Source organism: Onychostruthus taczanowskii, unplaced genomic scaffold, assembly GCF_017590055.1.
Source record: "Onychostruthus taczanowskii isolate IOZ18803 unplaced genomic scaffold, ASM1759005v1 scaffold56, whole genome shotgun sequence".
NCBI lineage: Eukaryota > Metazoa > Chordata > Aves > Passeriformes > Passeridae > Onychostruthus > Onychostruthus taczanowskii.
Window position 1 is genome coordinate 288,504 of NW_024503235.1, and position 9,201 is coordinate 297,704.

Consider the following 9,201-nt stretch of genomic DNA (forward strand, 5'->3'; position numbering starts at 1 on the left):
TTATCCACGCAGTGTTGCTCGTGGGGCACAGGGCACCAGGGAGGATCCCTGGGGTGCTCGGTGCAGATTCCCACCCCTCCTGCGCTGCTGCTCTGGGGCCGCAGCCCAAGAGTTAAAACCATTGTGCCGTGGCACCGCTTTACTGGAGCGTTTATCAGTTATTTATTACCCTATCGCAGCTCCTGATAGCTGCAGGAAATCTGCCCCACCCGCCTGGCTCCAGCCCCAGCCCCGCACAAAGTCACGGCAGGTGACCCGAGCCACCCCGAGTGGCACCGGCCCCGGTCAGCCCGGGCTGAACCGAGCGGGGATCGGCTTCAGACGGCACCGGCACCGCCTGGGGAAGCCGGGCGGGCAGAAGTGGGTGGGATTTCACTGAGACACGGATACCCAGAGCAGGGTAAGCACGTACAGGAGCTTTTCTGCAGACTCTGGAGAAAAACAAGGGCAAGAAGACTTTGCTTTGACATCTGTTTGCACTGCAGTCTGGGCTCCAAAAATCATGGCGTTCCTCTCCTCCTCTGAAAGAACAAGGGCAGTTCATTCCTTGCTTTTCAGAAGTCATGGGCCAAGGGAAGAGCTGCAGTGCCAGTCGGACCCTCAGTGGGATGAATGGGTTCTAGAACCTTTCAGGAACTGACAGAAAGGAAGCCAGCTCCTTCCCCGGAGCAGCACGGATCCATTGAGATATCAACCTGACTTCTTCCTCAGGTCTCCACTATACTGCAATATTTACATCTGTGTGGGCCCCACCTGAGCTCCACAACTCACCTTAGTCCCAGCTTTAGTTCCCAAGTAGTTTCAGCCAAGGCCTGGAAGCAGGCCCCAGCAGCCCCACGCAGTTCTCCAGAGGAATGCTGCCCCGGTGTTTACACGGAGCCCTCGGTGCCATTAGCACAGAGAATAGCTGAGCAGTGAAGTAAGAATTGGTGTTTATGAACAGCCCCCACAATGCAGGGGGAGCCACGCACCGAGATAACCAGACTTGGAAAGAGGCTGATGTTTACTGGCTCAGCTGTCACCCATCCACAGCTCATAAATGGCTGCTAACCCAAACCACAGCTCGGGGAGGGCTGGTTTTCTCTCAAACAGCTTAAGAAGCAGAATTTCTGTGCTGGACAGAGGGAAAGAGTGCCTGGCTCTTGGTCTGGAGAGAGATCCACGAGGCACGTGTCAGGAGAGGGGTGAGTGGATGCAGGGGGTGTCCAACCCCTCAGCTTCAAGGGTGAGCTGGGACACACCAGATGATACCTCCAGAGCCACCAGACTTTCGAGGGCTGAGTTTTATCAGCTCCCTGAAAAGGGAAACTTGTCCTTCTGCTGCTGACAGAAACCCATCCTACCTGGGATGGAAGGGATGGGGAAAGAAAGGGAGCAGTGTCCATGCCAGGGAGGTGTCCTGGGCATGCAGCTCCCTGCTCCTGGAGGGATGAAGCTCCTGATGAAACTCTCGCTTTCTCAGGCTGGCAGGAGTCAGATGTGTGAGCAGAGAATTGCAGTGTTTAGAGCCAAGTGCTCTCCTTCCACCCCAGAGCAAAAGCAGTTCTTATTCCCTCATATGGAATTGGAGGGCCATTTGTATACGTTCCAGATGGAAACAGCTCCAGACTCATCACCTCCCGAGATAAAATACGGCCGCTCAGCACGCCACGAGCAGGGCTGAAATAGTTTGTGGGTTTCTTGGGTTGACATTTGCCTCTTCAAAACCGATCCAGAGCCACCAGACTTTCGAGGGCTGAGTTTTATCAGCTCCCTGAAAAGGGAAACTTGTCCTTCTGCTGCTGACAGAAACCCATCCTACCTGGGATGGAAGGGATGGGGAAAGAAAGGGAGCAGTGTCCATGCCAGGGAGGTGTCCTGGGCATGCAGCTCCCTGCTCCTGGAGGGATGAAGCTCCTGATGAAACTCTCGCTTTCTCAGGCTGGCAGGAGTCAGATGTGTGAGCAGAGAATTGCAGTGTTTAGAGCCAAGTGCTCTCCTTCCACCCCAGAGCAAAAGCAGTTCTTATTCCCTCATATGGAATTGGAGGGCCATTTGTATACGTTCCAGATGGAAACAGCTCCAGACTCATCACCTCCCGAGATAAAATACGGCCGCTCAGCACGCCACGAGCAGGGCTGAAATAGTTTGTGGGTTTCTTGGGTTGACATTTGCCTCTTCAAAATGCTTTATTTCTGCCCTGCCCCTGCACACCACACCCAGGGGGGAGCAGGTGCAGCTGCCCTCCCACAGCCCTCTGGGGCTGCAAAGGAGCCTCCCAAAAGTCCTGCTCCCAGAGAACTCCCAAGGTCTCCCTCCTGCAGCCACCAGGCAACGTCTGCTGCAGGAGGGAGGCACAGCTCCTCGCTGGGTGCCCGGGGCAGTGAGGAGCTCACCCAGGCTGTGTCAGAGCAGGGCTTGGGCTGCTGATGAGGCAGCCACACGAGCCCCACCGGGAGCCCTCAGCCTGTCCTTGCAGCTCCCTGCCGGGGTGAGCGGAAACGGGGATTAGAGCTCTAATCTGACGGGCACGTGGAGCAGCAGCCCCGCTGCCACGGCGCCTCTGGACCACTCCAGCTGCCCCAGGGCTGGCACAAACCCCTCCTGAGCACACGCTGGGTGAGTTTCCTTAATAGCACACGGAAAAGTATCCTGGAAAACAAGTGTGCTCAGTTACGCAACTGCCAGCCTGGCTGAACTTGGGAGATATTTATCTTAGGACATCTTGCGCTTTAAATCCTTTTAATTCCACATAATCCACAGCACAGGGAGCAATTTCCAGAGCAGGCCAGTGTGCTCTAATGTGAAACCAGGACAAGGTGCATCCTGGCAGGGCTGTGGGATGGGGCCCAGTCCTGCTCTGTGGTTACACCACCAGCTCAAGGCATCCCTGGTTATGGACAGCTCTGCCTGCAAAAGCAGCCTGCTGCTGCTCCTGCATCCTTAGGCTTTGAGCAGCCACCCCAAAACAAGTACCAGGCACCCAGAGATGCTCTTTCACCCAACTCTGATGAGCCATGAAACACTCAAGGAAGGAGCAGAGGAAGAAACCTTTCACTCCAGAGCTCCTGCTAGTCTGACACGAGAACAAGGCATGTTTAAATTATTACTATTAAGTGGAATTTATGGATCTTGCCTATTGCAGTTCAGAGAAAGGAAATAATTCTACAAGAACAGAGATCTCCAAAGGAACTGTGGTAGCCCAAACAGAGGAGTCTCTGCACAAGGCATATCAGAGATGACAGCCACTCAGCTGTCTCCCTTGTCTCTCAAGTAGTTTGCACAGCTCAAGCTACCATGCTTGAGAAAAGAGTTATTAATGAGCAGCTCTGCTCAATAAAGGGTGATACACATATACAGGCAAAAAATAATTAGCTTGAAGTGGTGGAGTTTGGCGTAACCCCACGTCAGTTGCATTGTTGTAGGTTTGTGTAATGAAAGAAGAATTTGAAGCAAAGCGGAGCCCTGATGACAGATCCATCGCTATGGGGATGAAGTCATGGAATCAAAGAAACTCAGGATGGTTTGGGATGGAAAGGACCTTAAAGCCCTCCTCATTCCCCCTGCCATGGCAGGGACACCTTCCACTGTCCCAGGCTGCTCCAAACCCCATCCAGCCTGGCCTTGGGCACTGCCAGGGATCCAGGGGCAGCCCCAGCTGCTCTGGGCACCTGTGCCAGGGCCTGCCCACCCTCCCAGGGAAGGATTTCTGTGCCACCCAACTCTGTTCTCCAGCGTTTGAACTCTGCCCCAGCCACCTTTTTCTACTACATAAGCAATATTTGGAATAATATAAGCAGAAGAGAGAATGGCAAGGGTAAAAAAGCAGGAGCAATGATTACAAAGCCCAGACTCCAGGACAGAGGGACTTGGCTCCTGCCAGGGAGCAGTTCAAGCTCCCATTGCCACCCACTCCCACGTGTTTCCCTGGCAGGGCTGAGCTCTGGTGGGCCAGGAACAGGGACACCACATGGCCAATTCTCCCGGAACACAGTGGAAAAACCCCAAATCCCTCAACAATAGGACTGATGCCTCCACCAGCACGGTGACAGCACCTCTGCTCCGTGACTCAGAAAGCAAAGGTCGGAGGAAGCCGGTTTCTAACCTGGATGGCAGCGATCCCAGGGCAGTTTACGTAACCGGTGTTCCAGAAACGTCTCCTTGCTTTCTCAGTGGTGCCACCTCTCCCAGGAGGGGTGAAAACTTCCCCCTTGGGCCCCTGCCCTTGGCGATTTTCACCTCAAGGTGCAAAACTCCTCCCAAGCCCTGTTCCAGCTCTGCTGCTGGACCTCAGGGAGCTCTCTAACATCTGACCCAGGTGTGGAGGCGAAGAACACCTGTATTACTTTCCTCACTGTCATTAAGAGTGTGTCCTTATCATTTTAAACCAAAGGGAGGCAAACTGCTAAGTCCCACTTGAGATCCTGAGACGCAAAACCCCCTGATCTGCTGGAATCCCACCTGCACGTGGCGCCTGCCCCTGACCCGGCGCTGCGGCCAAGGTGAGACGGGGGCAGGGGAGAGCCAGAGGCTCCCTCCAGTTTCAGCTTCCGAGGAACACACCCGCTCCTGGTGGGGAAATGAGCGCCCGCCGCTGCCCGGAGCCCGCAGCGGACCCGGCCGGCAGCAGCCCGGACCCCCCGGCCATTTCCGCTCGGAAGCGACCCCGCGGCGCTGCCCCAGCCCCGCCGGCACCGGACACCGGCACCGGACACCGGCACCGGGCACCCAGCGGAGCCTCGCCCGCCGCTTCCCCTGCCCTGGGCACCGGCGCTCGCTTCCTCCCATTATGAGTCGAGCGGCGTTTTCTGGCTTTTGAGGCATCTCCCTTCTTAGGAAGGGAGAAACCACAAATAAAAAGCCCTGTCTGCCAGCAATAAGCTCCGGCCCGGCTCTGGGCACATGACGTGATTTGGGAACCGCCGCAGGACTTCCCTCCTCTCCCAGCACAAACTCCTCCTCACGGCTCCAGAGGTGTTTCAGGGCAGAGCTCTTCACCCACCGCGCCTTCGTGCCAGGTGTGTGGCCCAGGCAGAGCCTCCCCACCTCACGGGGGCTCCAGGAGAAGCTGTGCCATACCTGGCTGATGAAAATTAGGAAACCTCACCTCAAATGGCCAGTGCCTCCCTGCTGTCCCTGCAGCAGGGGGGAAACACTGTGCTCAAAGCACAGACCTCTGAAGAGGCAATTTTGAACAGGAATGAGCAAATCTGACCAATTAACCATGGAGACATCCCCAGGTATGATAACGGAGTGTGACAGCACCAAATCCAGACAGAACGACAAGAAATCACCACGGTCTGTGAGACACCTGGCACCAAACCCCACCTCCCCTCTGGTTCCCCCAGGAGAGCTGCTGGCTCCAGTGTGAGTTGAGAGGATGTTGAACTGAAGAGTGCCAGAGCACAGTGCCTCTGCCGCGGGTGACAACTGCTGCAGGCTGTCCCTTCCTTCGGCAATGGCTGTGCCAGCCTGCAGATGTGGACAGGGGATGAGCGCCCTCCTGCACATCTGGCTTGGGGGTCTCAGTAAGGAGGAAAGGAGCCAGGAGGGAGGGAAGAGCAGGCGTCCAGCAAAGTGACACCGGAGCGTGGTCGGAGTCGGCGACGCAGGCCTTCGCGAGAAGACGGCGCTGGGAAGGTGAGGGAGAAAACCCCCAAAACTGAGATCTTCATTCCCCGGGCCTTCAGCCGGGTCCGCTTTCCCGTGTGCCGGGGAGATTTGGGAGCGCTGCCCGCACTGCCCGAACGATCACAGCCCGCACGGGCAGCAGCGAGCCCCGAGCAGCCCGAGCAGAGCCCCGGGCGCTCCCGGCGAGCCCCGAGCACCCCGAGCAGAGCCCCGGCAGCGCAGGGCTCCGGCGGCCGCGCTGCCCCGGGCGGGGCGCGGCTCGGCCCGGGCGGCTCCGGGGGCGGGGGGCGGGCGGGAGGCTCCGGGGAGGGGCTGCGGGGATCCTCCGCCCGGAGCATCCGGCAAACGCAGCCCGGCGTGCGGCGGGAGCGGATGGGAGCGGGCGATCGTGCGGGTTGGAAAAGCTCCCCCCGAGAGCATCGAGTCCAGCACCGGCCCAAGGCCGCCGCTAACGCGTGTCGCCAAGTGCCACATCCGCACGGCTTTTAAATCCCTCGAGGCATGGTGACTCAACCTGGGCAGCGTGTTTCAATGCCTGACCTCCCTTCTGGTGAAGAAATGTTTCCCAATATCCAACCTAAACCTCCCCCGAGGCAGCTTGAAGCCGTTCCCTCTCCTCCTGTCCCTGTTCCCTGGAGCACAGCCCGACCCCCCTGGCTGTCCCCTCCTGGCAGGAGCTGTGCAGAGCCACAAGGTCCCCCCTGAGCCCCCTTTTCTCCAGGCTGAGCCCCTTTCCAGCTCCCTCAGCCTCTCCTGGGACTCCAGCCCCTTTCCAGCTCCATTCCCTTCCCTGGACATCCCCAGACCCTCCCTGTCTCTGACCCCACAATTTGAGGGGTCTCAGCAGTGCCAGCACAGGGAACAGGCACTGCCCTGGGCCTGTGGCCACACCATGGCTGGGACAGCCCAGATGGTTTTCACTGCAAGGCTGAAACCTTGGGAAGTGAAGCCTGGGTGCACCATGAAATACCTGCTCTGGGGGCTCAGGAGCCTCTGCCAGGGAGAGCTGAGGCTGAGCCAGTGAAAGATGTCCCTGCCCATGGCAGGACAAGGTGGTCTTTACAAATCTCTTCCAAGCCAAGCCATTCTGTGGCTCTGCACAATCCTCACAGCACCACAAACACCTGAAACTTACTCCGAGTTCATGACACTGAGTCCTGCTCTTCTGTGCCTTGGAAAGATTTTCCTCTGGGAGTGTCCAGCTGTTTCCCTGTGTGCACAATCCCTGGCTGCACCAGGAGAGGTGGTGAGGACAAACACGGCTCAGATCGCTGCTGAACTCAGGAAACTGCTCCAGGAAATCCGGATTCCAGGTTTGGGATGTGCCATGAATCACTGCTCATCACCTCCTGCAGTGCCCCTGGAATTCCCTAAAACACAGGGATAAAGAACACATCCACCTTAAAAATGGGTGCTCAGAATTCCTGGCTATTCTCAGGACCTGTCAGATCCTCACAAAGGAAAAAGTTTCTTTCTACTCACATTTTTCCAAACCCCAATGCACTCCAAGAGAAGCCAGAAGTTCTCAGGCTGACCTTCCCTCCATTCCTGCTCCAGGTAATGCTGAATCCCTGCTGGGTTAACAGAAGGAGATTGCTGCTGAGTTCAGGGCAGGATGGCAGGGTAAGAGAAATGAGGTAGTGGTGTCCCCCAGGATTTATTTCCAGTCAAAGAACAGCTATATAAAGCATCCTTGATCCTGGAAGCAGGGTGCAAAAAGCAAAATCTGCTGTTTGGGTGACTGTCATGGCTAAATACAGTGATTAAAACATATAGCCTGGCATTTTTCTGAGACAGTAGCAGGCTGGGAAGAGCTGCTGCTGAGGTAAACAGAGACTCAGGATCAGCTGGATGCTTTGTCAGTGCTGCATTCGCTGCAAGTTCAAAATACTGTGGGTTTAGTTTGGTTTTAAAACCATCAAATCCCCCTCAAATACAGTTGTAGATATTTTTGCCTCTGCAGCTGTAACATTTTTCCTTTGCAGAGAGGCTGACAACATTTGTTAAGCCAGTTAAGAAGAAAATTAACTCTATCCCAGCCGAAACCAGGACATCCCCAAAGCGCTTGCAGAGCAGATGGAGCCTGATCTGTTTCATCACTACCAGAGCCAGTTTTGACTCACTGTTCCAAAATCTGGCCAGGTGATCCTCCCCATGACCACGCAGTGCTCCCGTGGCTCACTGCATCCTTGCTTTTTTCTGGATCCATGGGCAGCTCACCCCCTGCCTGCTTTGTGTGATGCTGCTTTTACACATACAAGGAAATGCAAAAAAGCCCACAGGCACAAGACCTTCCTTGCAAGGCTGAGTCCCAAAGATCTGCTACAATTTACAGACTCATCTAATTTGCTAAGACAGTCAATTAATTAGAGCTTGCAGCAACCCTCTCTGTACTTTAAATATTGACCAAACAGATCCAGAGCTCGTTGTTGTCCTCACAGGGAAACTGAGTCATGTTTTTGGTGCCAGGGCAGAACCTGAACTCCACATCCTCTCTTCCAATCCCCAGCTCTCCATTCACCATCTCATTTCTTTGCCTCTTCTGCTTTGTTTTCCACTATGGAGGAAGAGATGATGGATCACCTTGTTTTGATCCCAGGAACATTTTTCCTTACCGTGGTACAAACCACGTTGAAGATACAAAGCAGGGGCCCTGGAAATGAGAAAAACTGGCTGCCTCTGAGAGCTTTTTGCTTTTCTGACAGATTTCTTTCTGTTCCTCCACACTGGGTGCGATTGCAGCTGCCTCAAATGGCAGCGTTTCCCAAGGCAGGTCCAGGCAGTGGCTGGAATGCAGGAATTGCAGCACAGCAGGCAGTGGGATGCAGAGCTCTCGGGAAGCACAGCCAGGCAGCTCCTGCTCGCTGCCAGGGATTGTGCAGACTGAGGCTCATCCACGGAGCAAGCTCCTCCAGCCCCTGCGACATCCCTGCGCAGGTGAGCACCACTTCGCCTTGCTCAGCTCAGGTGCATTTCTGAAGGTGCCCAGCGCACCTTAACCCTTGTTTTTTGGCAGAATGAACTGCATTTTGCCTGCTGGCTCTGCCGGTGTCAGTCTGCCAAGCTCACCGTGCTGCTGGCAGTGTTTCTGTGGAACCACCCCGTCCCTGCGTCCGGATCTCCCGGCGCCCCTCGCAGCTCAAGGCAGGGATTTCTGCTGCAGAGCCGATGGAGCTGCTGGCTCCGGGGAACGTGCCTGACTTGTGGGGTTTGCACCTTTCTCTCAGGAATTCTGAACTGCAGCCCAGGGCCAGGATGTGCCCAGGGCCGGCGCTGGGGAAGGAAGGAGCTGCGAGGCAGCGAGGCCATATCTGCCGGTTGTCATGGATACCATCGCTGCCCGTCTCCTGCATCCCTTCCCTTCCCTCTCCCGGATGCCAGCAAACCGGTGCCGGGCTGGCTCCCGCGCAGGACAGCCCCTGACAGCCGAGGAGAAGCAGAAAAACATCTGTTCAAACCCACACATCTCCTCTCGGCATCCGAGGGGAGAGTGGGAGGTGACTCGGCTGTTCGGTATTCCAGCTATGCGCCGATAGTGCTTTGCCCAATTCCACGTGGTTCTGTCCTTTGGCTGTTTCCTGGGATCTCAGA